The sequence below is a fragment of the Rhinolophus sinicus genome, chromosome 5, assembly GCF_057876585.1.
Source record: "Rhinolophus sinicus isolate RSI-liver-muscle chromosome 5, RSI-T2T, whole genome shotgun sequence".
In the NCBI taxonomy this organism is placed as follows: domain Eukaryota; kingdom Metazoa; phylum Chordata; class Mammalia; order Chiroptera; family Rhinolophidae; genus Rhinolophus; species Rhinolophus sinicus.
The window spans coordinates 96,648,931-96,669,838 of record NC_142505.1 but is presented as its reverse complement, the minus strand read 5'-3'; the positions used below and the strand labels follow the sequence as shown (position 1 = coordinate 96,669,838).

At 46.5% G+C, this 20,908-nt stretch overlaps 1 protein-coding gene across 1 annotated transcript in view; it reads right to left on the bottom strand.

Annotated features, from left to right (window-relative positions):
- ADRA1B (adrenoceptor alpha 1B) overlaps window positions 1-10,246 on the bottom strand; it is an 83,188-nt gene extending 72,942 nt beyond the window's left edge. The window contains exon 1 of the mRNA XM_019740580.3: window positions 10,112-10,246. The gene's annotated coding sequence lies outside the window, so the exon portion shown is untranslated. The remainder of the gene's footprint in view (window positions 1-10,111) is intronic.
- Window positions 10,247-20,908: the final 10,662 nt, after the last annotated feature.

Sequence of the window (20,908 nt, the reverse complement as noted above, 5' to 3'; positions counted from 1 at the left end):
CAAAGCTTTTTTGGAACTCTTTTTCTGGAATTGCCATCTGAACTGTCGTCGTATTACCCTTGATGTCCTGAATGTCATCAAAATGTTTTCCTTTCAATATTTCCTTTATCTTTGGGTAAAGAAAGAAGTCATTGGGGCCAGATCAGATGTTCCAATACAGTTATTTGTTTATTGGCTAAAAACTCCCTCACAGACAGTACCCTGGGAGCTGGTGCACTGTTGTGATGCAAGAGCCATGAATTGTTGGCGAAAAGCTCAGGTCGTCTAACTTTTTCATGCAGCCTGTTCAGCACTTCCAAATAGTAACCTTGGTTAACTGTCCAGTTGGTACAAATTCATAATGAATAAACCTCCGATATCAGAAAAGGTTAGCAACAGCGTTGCCACAAGTTCGTGAACTTAATTGTCTGACCTCGTAGATGAGATGAACTCTGAGATTCTGCCCCAAAGCCCGGGGTTCTAATTTTACCTTGGACCTTCATGGTCCATGTGAACGATCTAACTTCTCGTGGGCTGTTTTCTCACCTGTGAAAACTGGGATGAGAATCCCTTGTGTTGTGTTGCTATAAGGAGTAAGTTGTACGGTACATAGGAAGTGCCTGGCACAGAGGAGGAGCTCAGTAAGTGAGTGTGTTCTCGATTTTTCTCTGCTACAAGTCGGGCTTTTCTTTTCGTGAAAGGCTGCTGCTTTCTCAACTGCTGCTGCCGCTTTGAGGATGTTATTGGCTTTATGCAGCTGTCTCCCGTGAAGATGCCATGGCTTCTGTCTTGTTCTCCTTGCTTAACACAGGGTGGTACACAAAGAAAGACCTTCATAGATACTCGTAGGTGAGATTTAATATGGAGTTTTGGCTTACCATGCCCACGCCAAAGCTTGTATGAGCACACATTTCTCCTCTACCCTTTAAAATGAAACACAGAGCCACCACTAGACACACATGTACATGCAGAATTACACACACACACACACACACACACACACACACACACACACGCATGTATACCGACAACACCCAACTAAATGCACATCGCATGCAGATAAGCATGGCCACGCACACCCACGGACACCCACAGGAAGCCTTGCACTGCCCTGTCCTCGTAATCAAGAAGATGGAAGAAGAATCTGCCTGTGGGATGAGTCACAAGTGGCCGGGTTGAAAGGCAGGATTCAGCATCCCCAGGGAGTCTTTATTTATAGCCCCAGCTGCTGGAGAAGGGGTTGAAATCATTCCTAAGGAGCTTCAGTGATGGAGAGTGATAAGGTAACCACGACGTGGCACTCCCACCGTCATTCTGCTGTAGAGGCAGGCTCCTGTTGCAGCCGGAGCCTGCGATGCACTGTGGCTCTCCAGGACGGCGGCCCACGGGGAGAAGTGGAACTGACCACATTCCAGCTGGTCCCTCAGCAGCCGGCTGGACCCTTTCCCCGGTGCACAGGCAATCTCTATGCTAATCCCAGCAAATCCCTCCCAGCTCCCAACAAAAAGAAACCTCTCTGGGTCAACAACGGCCACTGATCACAGAGGAAGCAGTTTAGATTCAAAATGATACAGTTGAATCCGCTGGTCCAACAGTATGTCAACAGTGTGGTTTCTGTAATGAGTGGAGCAAATGGCATGAAGAAACTGGCCCTGGCCCCAACCTGCCTCCCTGAGGACCAGGGTGGGAAGAGGCAGCTGGCTCTGTGCTGGCCTTTGAGGAACACCAGCAAAATCTGGTGTGTGTGTGGGGGTGTGGTAGTGGGGGGAGTTGAGGGCGGACTCTGTGTCTCATCTACTAGTGCATTCCTACCACCCAGCACACTGCCTGGCATAGAGGGAGTGCCCAGATGTTGACAACTGGGTACACGCACAAACTTTAATTTCCCAGTGTAGGAGGGCACAGTTACAGTTCTTGGATACGATGCCTGCTAGAGAGGAAAGAACATTTTCTAGGGAGCCAGGAAGACTGCGGCTCCAATCCTGCCTCTTCCTCTAGAAGCTCTTGGGCAGGTCACCTAATCTCTCCAAGCCTCAGTTTCCTCATCTATACAATGGGGACTCACTGATACCTACTGTGTTTTGGGGGCTGTGCCAAAGATTAGAGATGGCACAAGTGTGTTACTTCACTACGACATGTGTCACCTGGGAAGCAAGGATATGAAGTTATTATCAGCCAATGACACGTTAATTGTGTTAATTGATCAGATAGCACCTGGTAGGAAACAGGGACCCACAAGACTGCTTGGGACTGTTCACCTGGCTCTTTATTTCTCTAAGTATGGGTTCTCTCAGTGCCCACTGCTCTCAGTTGGCACATATGTGCGCCTGGACCTTTGTTCTAGGCTGAGGGAGACCGCTTGGACTGGATCCCATCTGTCAGTGCAGACGCTATGCTCTGCCCTCACACACTCTTCCTCTTGGCCCTTGAACCTCACCTTGGCTCCAGGCCCTGAACACGGCTTAGGTAACAGCTGCTGCTTGTCTTTGAACTCTGTTGATTCAAGTGGGTCATTCTGGGCCTGCTGGGCCTGACCTTCCCAACATGTCAGGGTTGCCTGAGACGGGCCTGCCCTTTGGTCCTGCTTGTCAATTTCCACCTCTGACTCTTGGGCCCTGGAGTCCTGATGGGACCAAGATGAAACTACTTGAACCTGCTATTCTAGAATACAGAGCACTAAATCCAGTACTTGAGTTTGAATTTATTTCTGGGGGAGGTCAGAGGGCAAGGGAAAGCAGGAAGTGAGGCTGCGGAGAGAAGGAAGAAACAGGAAGTGGAGGACAGTCACCTCAATGATAGAATGCCCATCCTTATACTCAAGATAAAAAGTAGTCATTCCAGCCACCGTTAAAACACCACTCCTTAGACTGAGAGAGCACTCTGCTGTAGTGGTTATTAAAAACCTGGGCCTTTGAACCAGACAGACCTGAACTTGAACTTGAAGCCTGGCTCTGTTGCTTACTGCCATGTGGCTTTGGGAGAGTTGCACCATCTTTCTGAGATTTGGGTTTTCACTTATAAAATGGGGTCAGTAACAGTCCCTGCCTCATGGGGCTGCTGAAAACATTAAATGAGATGATGGATGTAAAGTGCTTCGGACGGTGCCTGGCGCGCAGTAGGCAGTCAATAAATGGGTGGCAATGATGACAGAGTTGTTCTTGTGACCCCATCCTAGTGGCTGCTCAGGGTCATCAGGAGGATCCAATGAGATAAGGGATTTCAACGTGTTTAAGAGAAGGCTGGAGAGCATGACGTCAACATAGAACATTAAAATAATTATGTTATTTCTTCATTTTCACAACTTGCCAACCGATGTGCTGTTGGCCATGGATTGAGTGCCTGGCTGACAGAGGGAGTGATGGACCCTCTCAGACCTGGTTCCTGGATGACATTTCGATCTGGTACAGTGGGAATAAGGGGGTTTAACGGGGTCTGCCTCTGCCCCAGGGCCTTCTGAGGCCATCAGTGTGGCCCAGTCCTTCCGGTTTAGAGGAGTAGTTTATAATTGAGTAAGGCACATCAGACCAGTAGCTAACGCTTGATTTGCTGTTTCCTAGAGCCTGTGGCTCTGAGGCTGCTTGGGACTGAGGGAGCCACAGGTGAGGTGAGAAGGGACCAGGCAACAAGCCCTGATTGTGACCCGAGACTCCCATTCCAAAAGCCACACTGTCAGTCCCTTTGGGAAAGAGCTTCCACCAGATGAACTGCCCTCCAGCTGCAGGACTGAGTCTCGGGGCAACCCCTTTTAATGAACCCCTTAAGGGGAGGAAAACCCTGAGAGCAAATTCTGAGACTGGGTGAGGATGAGGAACTGCCTTCCTACTGGCCCGTGAATTCCCGAAACACAAATACCAGGACCCTAATGTGGGGAGGGGTGGTAGAGTTCATAACAAAATGTTCTGACAGTCAGCTGGGCACACAGAGAGTTCAGAAGAAGGAACAAAGAGTCTTTTACTTTGTGTTCTAGCCTTATCTATCAAACCCTACAGACATCACAGTGGCTGATTCTGCTCAGCCACATTTCAGTTCTTCCCCCAGCATCCTAGTTGATATGGGGCCACTATAGGAGAATCTTGGGGTGCCCTGTGTGGCCACACCTTTCACAGGTGTTAGGTGTTACAAGCCCCTACTATTCTGTCCATCTTCTTTTTTCTTTAGCAGATCTGTGTGGGTAGCCGTGTGCTAAGGTGGACCTCTTTGCTGCATCCAGGGATGAACCATGTTGGGTCTTATTCAAACATGGTAATTCCATCCCCATTTAGCAGTGATTAGTCTAGGGATGGTCCTGTGGTCTAGCTTTAGCCAATGGGACCTGAGGCAAAGTCTTCTGGGAATATTTTACTCTTTGATAAGAGGTGACATGAGAAACTCTGGTCCCTTTTCTCTTTCTTTTGTATGTCATTGGGTGAGGATGTGGTGCATGGAGCTGTGGCAGCCATCTTGCCACCATGAGGAGAAAGCCAAGAACACTGCAGAGAAGCTGACCCAGAGACTGGAAATTGCGGAGCCACTGATCTAACCCTGCATCTAACAGCCAACTTGCAGACTTTCTGTTAAAGTATTAAAATCCTTATGGTTTATGCAACTTTTAGTCAGATATTCTGTCACTTGTATCCCAAAGCATTCAAAGCAATCTGTAAGGGAAATTTCTCCTAATTTGACCTTCTCTCTTTCTTCTCCCTTCCCTCCTTTAACCCTAGGGACTCAAATGTGGATGGCTGCAGGGGCCAGGGCAGTAATACAGAAAGGTGAAACTGGCCCAGTGGAAGAGAAGCAAATTGGAGAGTGAGGGTTGGTGTTGGCTACTCAGCTCTGACTGGTGGTCGCCATGCAGGAGTGCTAGCAGGGCATGGCCAAATATTTTTATTTTTAAAGATAAATAAAAAAAAAAACAACTGTGTTTTTATGTGGAATCTCTTAATTTTATATGTGCACTTAAATTTTAAACAAACATACTGTATAGACCAAACCAGTAGAGTCCAGAGGGCACACATTTGTGACCTGGCTTTCATCCCAGACTTCCATCACTTCCTGGGTTCAATCTCAAGTGTGGGCTGTCAGTGACTTCTTTCAGATTTTGCTGTTGGGTGGGGCTGTGGCTGTGGCTTCGGGTAAAATAGAAATGGGAGCTGGAGAATGGGGAAAGGGAGGACAGAGGCTATAACTGCGCCTGCCATGAAGGTGGAACATCTGTAGGACAACAAACTTGTACCCTGCAGGATAAACCTTCTCTTCACATAGGTCCTGTGTGTGAATTTACTAAAAGGCTCATGGTGATTTCCTCCACTAAGTTCCATTACCGGAGGCCCCTTCTCTTCTCTAAGCATCACTATGGTTCAGGCTCTAAGAACGGGGATGAGGAGAATCTATTCCATCAAACAGCCATGACCTAGGAAAGTGCCATCTGATATCTGGTATGACTTCACTCGTCTGTGGAGACACATGTTTTGTCTGGGAGCAAGACTTCTCCGTCCCCTTTAGCCCAATAAGGGCCCAGTTCTTTTCAGCCAAATAAAAATATCTCGCGGAAAATCCAAGGACACTGCAGAAAGAGGCCTGCACGGCAGTATCAATCCCCTTCTGTGCTAAGAGCATTGTGGTGGGTGCATAAGTTCCAACTAGGGAAGACCTTTGTTATACTGACTTTCCATGAACCTGGGGGCTCTGCTCCCCAAGGGCCAGTCCAGAGTCCTGGTGCCTGCATGGCCTAGGTAGGTTGCTTAACTTCAGTCCACAGGCTGTAAAATTGGAAATCATGTTTGCCTCTAAGTCTTCGAATTAGAAAGTTTTCAGAGAGCCTTTGTGAAAGGCATCAGAGAAGAGCTAACGAGAACCTCATGCAGGGTATGGGAACAGCCCACTGCTGCCCCTTGATGAAAAGAGAGGCTGAGTCACCATCGGCTTCAGGGATTGAGAAGAAATGTCAGTGAAGTCATGAATAATAGGTGCTGTACTGCCACCTAAGAAGGTTAAGGGCAGGATTAGTTGGCAGGGAAGAAAACAGTATGTGGGGGAGGCCAGCTACAGTCCTACGGAGATTCTGTAGCTCATTGCCATCTGATGATCGGATAGCCAAGAAAATAGGGCAATTCTTTCTTTCTTCCTTTTTTAAAAGAAAACAATGTGGGTGTTTCAGAGAGAGGGGTCCTTCGTGAAGGGCAGAGCAGTGGACTTTATGGCTTCCAGAAGCCATTTAATCTCCAGGTTTTACCACGGCTGAGGGGGCAGAGAGTCAGAAATCAATGAATTTGAACCCTTCTCCAAGCATTCTAGGCCCCTCAGAAGGAACATTCTGCAGAAAGGCAGAGTCCACCCTTGGCCACGTCTAGGCAGACCCAGTATTCCAGAAGGGCCAAGGAATGTTAGGATGCATTTCGGTCCCTGCCACCGATAGTAAGTGGTTCCGAAGACATTTCCTGGCCTCTGTGCAAGAAACAGAGGTGAGGTTAAAGAGCTGGTGTTTCCATAAACCTCCTGATCAAATACTTTGCCAGTGACTTATTCCGGGGTGGACCATCAGGGATGGTCATCAAGAACATGACCAAATGCCTCACCATCTGATAGTATTATCTTCACTTGCTTATCTAAATTAGCCAGAAAAATCTCAGTGAAGTCAGGTTTAGACTAAGAGCAATGGAGGTGATACCAGCCCTACTGCTTCCCACTATGGTGGATGTTAACTCATCATCTACAAGGATGTGTAGATTAAGAGGTTATGGGCCAAGATGAGAACATTAATAAGAACAAAGCCTGTCATCGGCGGAGTTCTCTAAAAGCAGGTGTGGAGAAGGGTTTGGAGATAGGGATCAGACCTCTGGAAAGGACCGAGCAGTGGGAGAAGTAGAACCGCAATGCTCAGTCACGTTATCCAGCAGTGAGCCAAAAATACTGAGCCTTTATCAGTTATTGGACATGGGCTGCCAGGGAAAGTCCTGGGCGGGGTGGGCCTCTGCAGCTGAGATAGCCCTGCTGGAGCTCAGCACATAGAGCAGCAGGCATGGAGAGTTCTTCTTTGAAGGGAGATCTCACTGGAGTATCTCTGTATCCTTCACAAAACCCAAATCTCAAACCCAGAGAAGGTCCTCTTGCTGATGTGATCGCCATGAGACAGCCTCTCAGAACCCAAAGCTATCTCCCTGGCCAACGTAGTTAGACAACGCCACTCAAATGTCTGTGCGGGCAGTGGGAGCAGAGCAGAGCAATGACTTAGGCTTTAGATTTAGATTCAGACCTGGATTCAAAGTCCACACTAATACATATTAGCTGTGTGACTCTGGGCCATTAATCACCTTCTCTGAGCTTCATGTCCTCCTCTGTAAAATGGGGATCACAGCATGTGCTGGTCCAGCGTCTACCTGTCCTTGGATCCACGCCTTTCCTTCCCTCCCCTGCTGTGTGTCACAGGGAGCGGATTGCTCCGGCTGCTGTTCCCAGGCTCCTGTGTCAGCTGGCTTCTAGCTGGGTTTGGCCAATAGTGGGAGATCTGGGGGCAAGAAGAAGGGGCTAGCTGGGGGCATTTTGCTTCTCCCCATCAGCTTCAGGTGGTGTCTCCGGCAGCAGTGGGGAGACGGTACTAACAAGATCACACTTTAAGGGCTATGTGTACAGGTTTTGACAAAGCTGACAAGCCAGTGCCTTAATAAAGATTATTTCAGTTGATGAACCATCACTCGTGTAGAAGGTGGGATATGAGATGGGAATTTTGATTAGAACATGGAAAAGCAGATGTTAAATTATGTTGTCCTATTTGTGCTGCAGGGGCCCTGATGAGTAATGCAAGTGGCGGGGGGGCTTCAGGGAGTCAGATGGAGACAGTGACGCAGAGGAGGAGACTCTCCAGTATAAGGTATCTAAATAACAGTGCAAATCAAGGTCGCCAGCATCACCACTCTGCAAAGAATGAGACTCTCAAAGATGACTGAAACTGGCACTCAGAGCCCGTCAAAATAGAGCTTCCACCCATTTTTATTACTCTCTTTCATGAACCTGACAGTGGGTTGAATGGTGGCCCCCAAAAGATATGTCCAAGTTCTAATTCCAGGTACCTACGCATGTGACCTTATTTGGGTGGATGAATAGATGGATGGATGAACTCATCAGTTTATCAATTTAAGAGAAAAATCAAGTGGAAACTAATAGCTAAAGCAAAGAGAGCCTCTTTACACTTACGTTGCCTAATGTGAGTCTTGATGCACAGGTTGGAGGTCAGATTGACAGATGACGTCCTACTCTGCGCAGATAGCTGGCTTCTTTCCTCTGTTGCCTTATTATAAGGCCAGGAATCCGGGCACCTCTTTAAACACTGGGAGCTGGGATACATCTGTATTGCAACTCAGCTTAAATGTCATTTCCTCCAAGAACTCTTCCCTGCACCTCCCCGTCTAAATGGGTCTCCCTCCCCTCCATCATACGTTACCATGCTGTCTTCTCTTTTCCCTTCATAGCAATTGTCATAGCTTGAAGCTATATTTGTATTTTTGTGACTTTTAGTTTAATATCCTTTATATTCTCCCACCTCCTGGCTGACTTTAAACTCAAGGCAAGGAGGGTTCAGGTCTGCTTTCTTAACCCCGGTGGCCTAGTATGTAGCTCAGTGCCTGATACATACTACATTGCTACCAATATCTAATATTAATCAACTGTGTGTTACGTGTCAGACACTATTCAAAAGTGCTTTACGTAAGTCATCTCCTTTCGCCTTCATAGCAACTCTGTGAGCAGGAACGATGATCATTTCCATCTCATAGATGAGAAAACAGAGATACAGAGAGAAGTGAAATGGAGACACAGAAATTAACTTGCCCAAAGTCTCACAGCGAGAAAGGGGCAGAGTTGACATTGAAACCCAGCCAAGATGGTCCCAAAGTCAGCCCCAGTCACAAAATATTTGTTGGATAAATGAATGAATCCTGATAAATACAGAGAGACTTTGGGACTCAGAACTGGGGGGACACGTGTGTATCTTCTGAGCTCACCGCTTGACCATGCAGCAATGCCTCCTGCAGCTACGCTGAGTGTTAGTTCTCCAGATCCTTCTGAAACTCTTCCGGCAATGCAGACTCACTATCTTTTCTAACCAGGGAACTTGAACCACTGGGATGCTCTTCCTTACACGAAGCTGAAATCCACGGCCGTGGTACTCCCAGCTGTGGCTACTTGTAGTTTTCAGTCCCTCCCATACAACTCTGATGAGTTTCCCCATATACTGTGACTGGCTAAGGGCAAGCAGCGCTACCTTTCTGTACCACTGGGACCCTAGCATAGTGCTTGACAGCCAATAAAGTTTGTTGTAGGAATGGATTAATGAATGAACACACACCTGTCCTTGCTACGTCTGTGAAACTCGAATGAGTTAATTAATATAAAAGAAAATTTAAAAAACCCATAACTTTCTTGTGTATTAGAAACCTCATCAGCTAGCTGCCACGTTAGAAATTATAAAGCCAAACTGATTTATTTAAGGCATTCCTCTTTGAGAGCTAGCTGTATGGGTTACCTCGGCTGGGGGCTACTTGCTTTTTTTAAAGGGTTTTGGGCAAGAGGATTTACATATACAAAGGGAATGTAATTAACCCATGGAATTATGGACAGCAGTCACAGGCATATCGACAAAGGGATTTTTGGACAAAGAGGGGGCTTTCTTGGTTTCTTCAAGTGAGAAATAAAATCTGCCAACTTCAGTCATCCCTGCAAATGCCACGACTAGAGCCTCTTTTCTGTGACTCTTGGAAAAATGCAGCACAGCTGTGACAGGCTATATGTTTAACTCAGTCTCCATTAAAAATGAAGCACATCAGGAAGCCAGAAACAAATGACCAAGCCACATAGCGATTGTGGGAATTAGCGATGAGCACGGGCTAGGAACCACGTGAGTTCCGTTTTTCTTTGGGCTTCATGCAAAATCTTCTCCCATTTCATTTTAAGTTGTATCTGCCTTGCACAAGTGATTTTTTTTTCCAAAGCACCATGAATGATTTATGACTTTTTGACGCCGCATCCCACAAGATTACATAAGGAACAGTGAAAAACAAATGATTGAGCCAAACTTAAAAAACAAAACAAAAAACCCACAACACATTTTTAAAAAGTAGATTTTACCTTGGCTGTAGGCAAGTAACAGTTTTCCACTTACCGAGAGTGCTCCCTCATTCCAAAGTGCACCCCGTTTCTGCAAGGATCCCCCGATTCTTTTCCCTGTTGCCAGCACACTACCATCAACTTAACGTTTGGCCCCCAGCGATGTTCTGGAATGTCCAACTGCTCTGATTCCTCCCCTTGTCTCCCAAAGTGAACTTTGCAGTTGGATTGCATAAACAGTCTCATTAGTTTGGTTAATGATTGGACAAAACCACCGAGGGGAGTAACATCTACAAGGCTTGTCATTTCTTTAATCATAGGATAATAGAATGTCAGAGTTTGCCAGGGCCGGGGACCATCAATTTATACCTGTTGTTTGACAGATAGAGAAACTGAAGACAGCAGAGCTGAAGCGAGGTCCCCCACGCCACACAGTGAGATGACCTCAAGCCCAGTGCCGGGTACAATTCAACCTCAGGGTTGTGTGGTCCGTGTATTTATCTCTTTATTTACGTGGAGGTGGTCATGTTGGATATTGTTTTTCAACTACAGGGAATTTGGTGGTTATCAGTTGGAATTTCTGTTGTTGACGTGTTTATTCAGCCAGAGCCTATCTCGGGAAGGTGGTAGGCGAGTGCTTGCAAGGCAGGGGCTTGTGTTAAGGGTTCAAATGCTGGGGAGCAGGCTGGAGGAGTCAGGTGACTCACCAGAGTGGTCAGATGTGGCCCGATCACAAGGATGGGGGCTTGTTTGACTCCTGAGGTCTCGGTCAGGGGGCCTGTATGCAGCACCTGGTTTGAGGGGTAGGTGAAAGCAAAGTGAGGAGTCGGGAGTGACAGAGGGCAAGACGGTTGAGAGGGGTGGTTAGGGTGTGGGCTGTGATCGAGCAGTGGGGCCACCAGATGGGGCCGGGGTCAACTGTTGACCCCAGCACTGGGTCATGTCATTTCAAGTTTAAAGGCGAGGATTAAAAACCCATTACCTTTCCCTGAGAGAAAAACAAACACGTTACTGAACAGTGTATGCTGTACGACTCCATATATGTATAAATCTGTCTCACCTGGTGGAATAGAGGGTATCATATTGTTTCCTGGTTAAGAGCATAGCCTTAGGAGTTAGAGACCCTAACTTTGCTTTTTGGCTCTGTCTTTTGCCAGCTGTGTGATTCTGGGTAAGTCACTTAACCGCTCTATGCTTTAGATTTCTGAACAATAGAATAAAAGCTACTTTATCAATTTGCTGTAAAGGTTTGAGATGATACATATAAGGCATTTAGATAGTAAAGGTACAAAAAATGATTACTATATATTTTTTCAGACTTGATCTTTGGCATAAGGTAAACCTGGATTTGAAACCCTGCTCTGTCATGTGCTGTGTGCCCTTCGGCAGGTCACGACTTCTCTGAGACTCAGTTTTCAATCTATAAAATGGGGATCATAATGGCCACCTTATGGGAATGTTGGGAGAAATAAATGAGGGCTGCTTAGCCCCAAACACTTAAAAGTTCCAGGGGACTGAAGCACCAGGATGAGATTAAAGTGTTGAATGAGGGATTGAGAACAGTGAAAGGAAAGATGCTCATAAAAAATGTTGATGGTGATTTTTATTTTCTTCATTGTCAGTATTCGTGTTGTTTGAAAAGAACCGTGTTTGCAGTGAGCCTGTTTCATTGAAAAGAAAAGAATGGCTAGTAAATAGCTGAACTTAGACAGAGATAAAGCGTACCGCTTGCTTCAGTGCTCTAGTGCTAATGATAAGTAGGGAAAGCCAAAGAAAGATAAGCTCAGGCTGCAACAGAGACAGATTGATGCCTGGAGACTTCTCTGTTAGGTGGAAATCACTGTGGCTGTTTTGAATCAAAGTAACTCCCTGTCCCCTGCTCCAAAATCATATCAGGCTAAGTGTTTTGAGCATGTAGATGTGATCATGGCCAGCGGCAGAGATACCCCAGTTTTGAGTTAACTGGTGTACTGGATTATAGAATTTTGGAACTGGAAATAATTTCGACCTTGCCACGAGACAAGCTCTGGATGAACTCCCTGCCTTGAGACATGGGGAGGGTTCTACAAACCCTCTGAGGAGGGGCTGCTCTGTGGTTTCCTCAACTGCTGCCAAATGCTGCTTACTCTCCATCACTCCTTCTAATTTTGAACTCTGAACTGCATCACCCTCCATGTAGCAACCTCAACTCCTCGCAAGAATGCAGTTGGTCTAACACATGGATGCTCGTACCATTTGGAAGATCGCGGAAGGTCAAAAAATAGGCTTTTAAGAACAGTCCCAAGCTTTCCCTCAGAGGGGAGATTCATTCATATACAACCCTTCAACGTACATATATGATCCTTCAACAAATATTTGATGAAAGTTTATGTGCCAGGCTCAGAGTTAAAGATTAAATAAGTACAAAGAAACAAAGAAAAGAATAACAACAGAAGAGAAAAAGCAGAACTAAAGGTAAAAAGTTGAATTTTACTTAACACATTGTTTGTGGGAAACGAGTAAACTCGTCATATCGCCTCTAGTTGGAACTGGCAAAAATTTTGCAAAGTAAATAAATAGAGACCTCTTTTTAAACTAAAGCACTGAAAGTTTCATAGAAAAATATCAAATAGATCGAAAGATATGAATATTTTACGGAAAGTCTAATTTTGGCGAGAAAATGTCAAAAAAGCCCCGCGTTACGACGCGATTTGGCGGGAAAATGCCCGCTTACATTAAAATTAGTATAAAAAGAAAAGGAACTGGACCAGGAATTAGAAAAATACAGTGATACTTTAGTTGTAGATGTTCTATTAAATGACTATGAGATCTTAGGCAAATTACTTACCCCTCTCTGGGCTTCAGATTTTCATCTGTGAAAATGAGAAGTTTGGGCAACGGTTGGAATGATCCATTGCGTGTTCCTCTTTGGAGAATAGACCGGGACAGAGAAGTAATTTCCACCAGGGTTCACACTGAATGATTCCTTATTATTTCTTTTCTCTTTTTGGTCAGCGGAGGGAAGGCCGAGGTGCTCCAGAGAGACAAAGGAAGACAGATGTCCCGCTTGCATCGGTAAAACTGGCAGGTAGCCTCGGCTGCCTCATCTGGTTTTCAGACTGATGTGAAGGCTGGAAGGAAGCTGGCTGAGCTGGGAGTTTTCGATCTTGGTTGCAAGAGACCTAGACTCAGAGTGGTGGCCGCCATGCAGGGATCCAAACTTTGCCACAGAAAATCCAAGAGCTCCTGGAAATCAACGTTGAAATCCTTCCTTCCACATCTGTCTTGTTCTCTCTGTCCAAACTGTGAGTTCACTCCAGTTTAGTGGCCCCAGACTTGGCTTTCTAGCACAACCTTGTGTTTTTAAGTTCTTCAGGATTTTTGCTTCCAGCCACCCCCTCAAGATGTGTCTGGCATGCCTTCCAGTGGAGAGGGGACCCAATTCTGCATGAGATGTAGTCTGCCTGTCCAAGATGACGGCCCTTCTGGCAACTGTGGAAAGCAGATTCAGTGATGGTGACAAAGGAAGGTGCTGACATTCCCATTGGCTGCTCACATTTGGTTCTGGAGCCGTGGGATGAGAATGACAGCGCACGTAATCACATGTGTCCTTGGAGATAATTGAGGTGTCATGACTTTGCACAATGGTTTTCTTTACCTCTGTCAGTCTTGGGGGAAGTGCATCCAGGGCTCAGCAAGGGATTCCCAGGTGCTTTCAGGAGAGGCTCCTCTGGAGACTGAGCCAGTGCTGGTGCCATCGCCCCACTCTCCTGGGCTGCCTTTGGCTTCCAGCACTAGTTCATGGTGTCAGCAGAGACACAGCACCTCCGTTATTCCATCTATAAAATGAGCGGGGTGACTTAAATCAGGGCTTCCTGCCCTTCATTCCCAGGTACCCAGGCTGTTCCTCACAGCGGTGTGTGTAAGGTGGGGGGAGGAGATGGGACTCTGGTCCTTCAATCAGGCAACTCCTCTTTAATTTCTTCCACATTCTGAACTTTTCTCATAAGGTTTCCTTGGAAGAAAGCATCCTCCTTTAAAAAAAAAAATACAAAAAAAAGTTTTATAAAAGCAATAGAGTAAATGCGTGCATTTGTGCAACTTTGTTTTTGAGCACCAGCTCTATGCCAGGCACTGCTCTAGGCCCCGGGGATTCCAGCTGTAGCCGCCGCTGTCAGTGCCCTGCTCCTCTCCCGCAGGACGCATCCTTTCCTTGCTCGCTAGCTTCTCCCACTCTGCCTCAGGGCTTCTTGGGTGGCAGTACCATGCTCAGCCCATGAGCAGTGCAGTCTGGGGGCTGGCAACTGCAGGAGGAGACTTCAATTCACAGAGAAGAGTTCGTAGAAAATACCCCTTCATGGGGGCAACTCTGGCGCATGCCCTCCAGCTTCTCCCAGAGGCCCCCATTGGGAATATGGCTCAGTTGCTCATTGGCACATCCAGTCTTGGCTGCCTTCCCTTACATCTGACTTCCCCAGCCCCCTGAGGGTGCTTCCTGGGATCACCTCCCAAATGAACCACTTGCCCTTGCGTCCTTGGCTGCCCTGGGAACGGGGTATCCCAACTTGTCCTTGTGGAGTTTACACGTGTGTGTGTGTGTGTGTGTGTGTGTGTGTGTTTATTAGAGGATGAGGAAGGTTCCCGTATCTGTACTCTAGTCAAGGAAGCAGAGCCAAGGGCCTGAAGCTGTCTTTGACTGGGGACAGCCCCAGTCAGCCTTTTAACCAACCTCCTGATTAAGTTGCCAAATGTGTACCGAGTGCCAACTGTGAGCCAGTCCTGCACTGGGCTCTGGGAGAGGGAGCCAAACATGGGATGGGATAGTGGACCTTTAAGAGCCCTCCGCTAAGATCCACTGGACTTCTCTTGGTTTAGGGAAATGAGAGATATTTCTAGCCTGGAAAGATAAGGAAAGACTTCCTCCAAAAACTAGTTTGAGAATAAAAGCAAGGCAACAGGAGATAAAGCTTCCTGGGTTGTATTACAATTCGCAGGTACAAGACAGATGTAGCATTAATATTATATATATATGTATGTATGTGTACACACACACACACACATACACACACACACACACACACACCTTCCTAAAACTGGAGAGAAAATGTGTACCTGCCTTAGCCTTTGGAGGCAGAGAGGAGCTTGGCTCCGTAAGCAGGCTGGCCTGCAGAGGACGTCTGGTTAGGGGCAGAGGGACCCACTTCAAGGGGGAGGCCACAGGAGGCAGGGGGTACTGCGTTACAAAGTGAAGTATCAGCAGCAGAATGGTTCAGTCTAGAACTGCCTGTTTCTGGGCTCTTTACAATTGAACCTTCACTGGGGGAGGCCCTAACCCCTTAATAGTGTCCATCCCCAAGGAGCACTGCTTTCTACTGAGTTCCACAGGGGCTTGAACCTTCATTGCACATAGACTTTTGTGTTTGTCTCCTCCAGCAGTCACCTTGGCTCGGGGCCCTAGATGATTTAGTTGTTGTTTCATCAGCCTGGGCGGGCATGCAAAACTGTTATGTGAGAAACTTTGCTAAGTTGCTGGAGAATACGAAGGCTACGTTGCCTGGCACTCAAACAATTGGTCTATTTGTTCGAATAAAACGGGTCAATTCGTTTAGAGAAAACAAAACCAACATGGCTGGTTGTTTGGCAGGATGAAGACAAAACCACTGGCTGGAGGAGGAAGCCCTCGTCTTTCACCAGGCGGCGCAGCCATGGGCGGTCTGAGACTATAATCACCCTGGCTCAGTTTTTTTTCCTCTCTCCCTTTTACTTTTTAATAAAATAAACCTCTGGATTCAGCAGCTCAGATCCTAGTTGGCTGGAAAGGATCTCGTTTCTTGTCTTGGCTTCCCCCCCCTCTTCTGTCATCGAGATTATGAATTAACAAGCGGTCAGTTGCCAGGGTAGGGAGGGGGCTGATTTGGATGGAGAGAGGCTCTGCAGCCGCATGTCTAAGTCTGAGGCCCAGCCCCGATGCAGCTGTGCCTCCCGGCCAGGAAGCTGTGCCCTTTCATTTCCCCACAGACCCAGGAAGAGCCCCGACCACTAAACAACATGGTGCCCACCGTGTGACACCTGGAATCTCCTGCGAGGGCACACAGCTCAATGTGGTTTAACCCAGTTCCCGCAGCCTTCAGAGATGAGATTCAAATACCCAGGGCAGGATTCTTCATCATTTGGCTCCGCAGTGACCAGCTTAGGCCAACTCCTCATTTGGCAGACAGTGAGGAGGCGTCTCCCATCTGGGAGGTTGATGGCACCGTGAGACCAGCAGCTGGCTCTTCTGCCTTCCATCAGGCTCCCTGTCGGTCCAGAAACAGGAGACATAATTTCTGAGGAGACTGGGTTCTAAAATGAGCACACAGGGGAAAAATGGGGTGTGGTCGGAATTTCCCTCAAACATCCCTCAGAAGGACGTGTCCTTGTTGGAGATGGCAGGAGTCAAAACACAGCCATTTTTCTCCCAGTGTTGGACCAGACCACTGCTGCCTCTTGGAGCCTCAGAGATAACATAGCTGGGGTACATTTAGGTGAAATGGAAAAATGTGTCTAGAGTCACTCTCCCGCTGTAGTAGTAATAATACAACAGAAGGTGGCTGCGAACTGACATATTCTATCTGACACTCGCCTTGGAGTCCATGGTCAATGGTTAGAAGGCCAGTTGGAACCACCTACAACATTGGGTTATTTATTTCTCTCTTTCTTTGTTGTTTTGCTTCCTCGCTGGTTTGAACACATCTAGTGCAATCTACATACGCGGCTGTAGGGTATATGAGTCCATCGTATACCATGGTTAAAAGCAAGAGTGTTGGAGTCACAGTGACGTGACTGATTTTGTCTATGGCCCTCTGTTGTGATCTTGTGCCATTTATTTACTATCTCTGTATTTCTTTCCTCATCTGTAAAATGGGAATGCTAATACTGACCTCGTAGGGTTTTGGAGGGATTTAAATGAGGAAACCTGTGCAACGTGCTTGGCACAGGGCCTGGCTCAGATACACACTGAACAACAGCCAGCTCTGAGGAAGCACGTGAGGACAGGGCGGTAACAACTTAATGGCATTCCTGGGGGCCAGACACTCTAGATGTAGATCTACGTCCAGAACTCTTCCAGTTTGAGATTTCATGCATTTTATTTTCTCCCTCCCTCCTTATTTCCTCGCTCTTTCAATTTGGCTTGGTTTGCTCTTCCACCAGCATGACAATAACAGCTAAAGGAAAGCAACAGGTAGGTCGTACTGCAGATGGTAGAGGTGCCTAAGTGAGATTCCCCATCTCTCTGGACCTGAGATGATGCCTTTTTAGCCCATGTCTCCAAGGAGAACGAGTATATTGGACTGAGCGTAACTGATCTGATTAAGGACAGAATAGTTGCCTTGGGGATATTAGTTGTCTAATAATTAATAATTTAGACTAATAATGCAGACTATTAAGCTTAACAGACGTTTGGAGATGTAAAAGCTAGTCCTGTGTCTGTTACGTATTTACAAGATAGGCTTGGATAAGCCACTTCTCTCTGGGTCTCTGCTTCTCTCTTTGTACAATGAAGAGGTTGAATTACTTACTAGTGACAACTTTTTATCAAGCAAAACCCTACACCGAGCTCCCATATAAACAATCAGATCAAAAGGGATCCATTTTGGGTGAAGAGCTCATGGGTGACCTAGAGCTTTTCTAATTTGTGGTCCCCTTTGTTTCCCAAATGAGCTTCTTGTGAACCTTCAAGATACCCTCTGGCTCGAAGGAAAAACCAACACCCTGTCCTCAGCAGTCTTAATTAAATGGTGCTTCCACCTTCAACAGTCTAGAATCCTGCAGATCCCAGTGAGAAAGGGGCTTGATCTAAGATGGAATTCTGAAGTGGCTGTGGAAGTAGCCATGCTATCTACCGTTTTTGGACTGCTTTCCCTGAGGGAAGCATTTTGCTTAATTTCTTGCAAAGGTCATCTTCTTTAATCCTAACAAACTCTTTCACAAGCAGCTACTGTTATTATTCCCATTTTACAGTTGGAGAAACTGAGCGGTTAAGTAAGTGGCCCAAGGTGACAGAGCTAGGAGGAAGCAGGTCTGTCTCCAGAGCCCATGTTCTTAACCATTTATCTAGCTTCCAGCTGCTGAGGTCAAGGAGAGATACTTTGTAGGCTCGAGGATGCCTGTTCTATTATCTCAGCCACTACTTAAAACCACAGCCACTGAAATTGTTTAGAAGTGGTTGCCAGATGTAATTATTGCTAATGGATCTGTGTAAACTTGCATGTTATGAACATAAATAATTCACAGCCTGATGAGCTCGTTTGTTGGAGTGCCCTCTTCACCACCATGGAGACCCTGGAAGAATTGTTACACGTGTGCCCTTGGAGAAAGACTGTAGGATGAGTTTCACTGATGACCAGTCGTCCTTGGGCTGGACACGAAAGGCTGTTTTCTCCTTTGGCCGCCATCTTAGCTTTCTCCAGTCACTGGCCAAGGTTTGGGGCTCCTCCCAATTCAGTCATCCAATCGGCTTGAAGTCAAACTCTTGGCTGGCAAGGCACCTGTTAATCAGAATGACTCAAGCCCAGGGCTACGCCAGCAGCTGTCTTGACACATTAAATGATGCAGACAGCCCAGGAAACATGTCGACATCTCTGCACTTCTGACTCATCATCAACTACGTGACTTGACTCTCCTGCCCCCATCTCCCACTTCGGAGGTGTTTTTCGTTTACAGAGCATTTAAAAAATCCGTGGTCTTACTTGATCCCCAAGGCATCTCTTGGAGCTAGATAATCCTGCCTCCAGTTTCCAGATGTGAAACCAAGGCCCCGTGGGGTTGCATGACTTGCTCCATATTTCATGGCTCCTAATGAGCAGAGCAATGACTCAAGTCCAAGCTTGCTTTCTCCAGATGATATATCCCAACTTTGACTCAGGCTATGGGATTTAAAATTCTCTACCTTTCTTTTCTCCCCGAGTTTGACCTCTGATATCATCAGCTCCAGTCTTTTCATCCCTGAGTCCATGACAGTGGTTGGTACTGTCTGCTTCAGGTCACAATTCTTTATGAACAACACGGTGACTCCATTTGTCTTCTGGTTCAGCCCTTCATTTTGTCATCCAGTCACAAACATTTATGAAGCGCCCACTGTGTACCCGGCACTGTGTTCAGGATTGAGGCTACAGCAAGAACAAGAGAGCATCGCAACCTCTCTGGCGTGTGGGATGCCATTGACTAGGTTCTCCATCTATCTCGCCTTCATTGCCTCTTTCTCCATCCATGCCCTTAATGTTGGTCCAAACTAAACAACAACAACAAAACCAGGAGAAAGGCTGGAGCTGAGAAGAGCAGATCTAGAACGCTGGAGAGGGCCAGGCTGGAGTGAGGCCTGGGGAGTCGTTGCTCATGCTTTGTGCCCGCAGCTCAGAGAGGCATGAGACTACCCAGGGAGAGAGTACAAAGCAGAGTCGCCCAAAGGCTAGATTTGCGGCTTAGAGGCTTGTGTTGAGCCTACACTGAATTTTTGAAAAGCAGCAAATTAGTCATCACCATTTAAAAATCAGAAAAAAAATTTATATAAAATCTAGATTCCTGGCTTCTCTTGAATGACGGAAAGGTCTGGCAATACTGGGCTCACCTTGCAAGGCAACAGGTAACTAAAGCTGAGTTGCTGCCGCCCTTTTAGACTGGCACACATGTTGTCCCCGAGGGCCTGCTTCTCTCATTTCCAAACTTCTGAGTTTGCGACATGCATGGTCGTCGGATAATGGACTCTCAGGGAGATCGCTTCTTCTGGTTTCACATCACACTCTTCCTCATTGCTCCAGATTTTATTCATAAGACGTGAGATCAATCTTCCTAAAGGGAAGGAAGGACCTCTTCAGAGGAGAGACCCAGCCCTCTGATTCCTGCAGTGGGTGTGGGTGGAGGTGGTTATTCAGTGCGGCTAAGAGAATGAAGCCCGTTCACTGGGCTCGAAAGCATTTGCAAGTAATCAGTGCAGGAAAATTGGAATTGAGAAGATCCTCCCCTCCCTGACCTGACTACAGAAGAGAAAGGAGAAAGAGGGTTGAGAGTTCAATGTTCAGTTTTGGAGCCAGTTAGCCCCCAGACCAGCACTGAGGAGCAATTTGTTTTTTGCTCTCCAGCCGCCGCTGGACTGACCCCTCACCCCCTGCGATGTAATCTTGTTATGTTGTGGTTACACTGGACCACGTAAATTCCGCCTTTGTTCTCCAATGAGATAGATACCCTCTTGTTTGCCCTTTTTGCTTTCATATATATATATAAAAAATCACTACAGTATTTTCTCTTTCAGCCTGAATATGCTTTTATGAGAAAAAAAAAAAATTAGGAACCGTATCTTGCTCATGATCCAATGAAAACAGTCTCCTGGATTCTGAGTTGTTTTTATGTCTTGCTTGAATTTTTTGAAAACCCTGAAAATGATATGCTTTCTTTTCTTTTCTTTCTTTCTTTTTCATAAGCAAAATGTCTCATTGTAGCTGGAGCCTTCCCTAATAACACCCCGGGTTCTAGGTCTTTGAAGGGAGTGGCTACTCACTTCAAAGGTGCCTTTTAACTTGTTCTTGCTTAAGATTCCATCAGCTCAGTGACCTGAAAATATTACATTGGGCAAATCCCTGGGCTGGCAGTTAGAGTTCTATCCTAGAAGCACTCTGCTGCTAGCTTGCTATGTGACCTCACAGAAGTCGCTTTCCCTCTCTGGGCTTCAGGTCTTCACTTGTAAAATGATACACTCGGCCAGATCAGGCTTCCCAAAACTCTGTTGTTCAAGTGTCACTTTTAGTGATTTCCTCACAACCTAATATTACCTGTTTTATTGTTCATGTACTATTTTTGGCTGAGTTTTTAAGTACCTCTCTTTTACAAATACATTTTA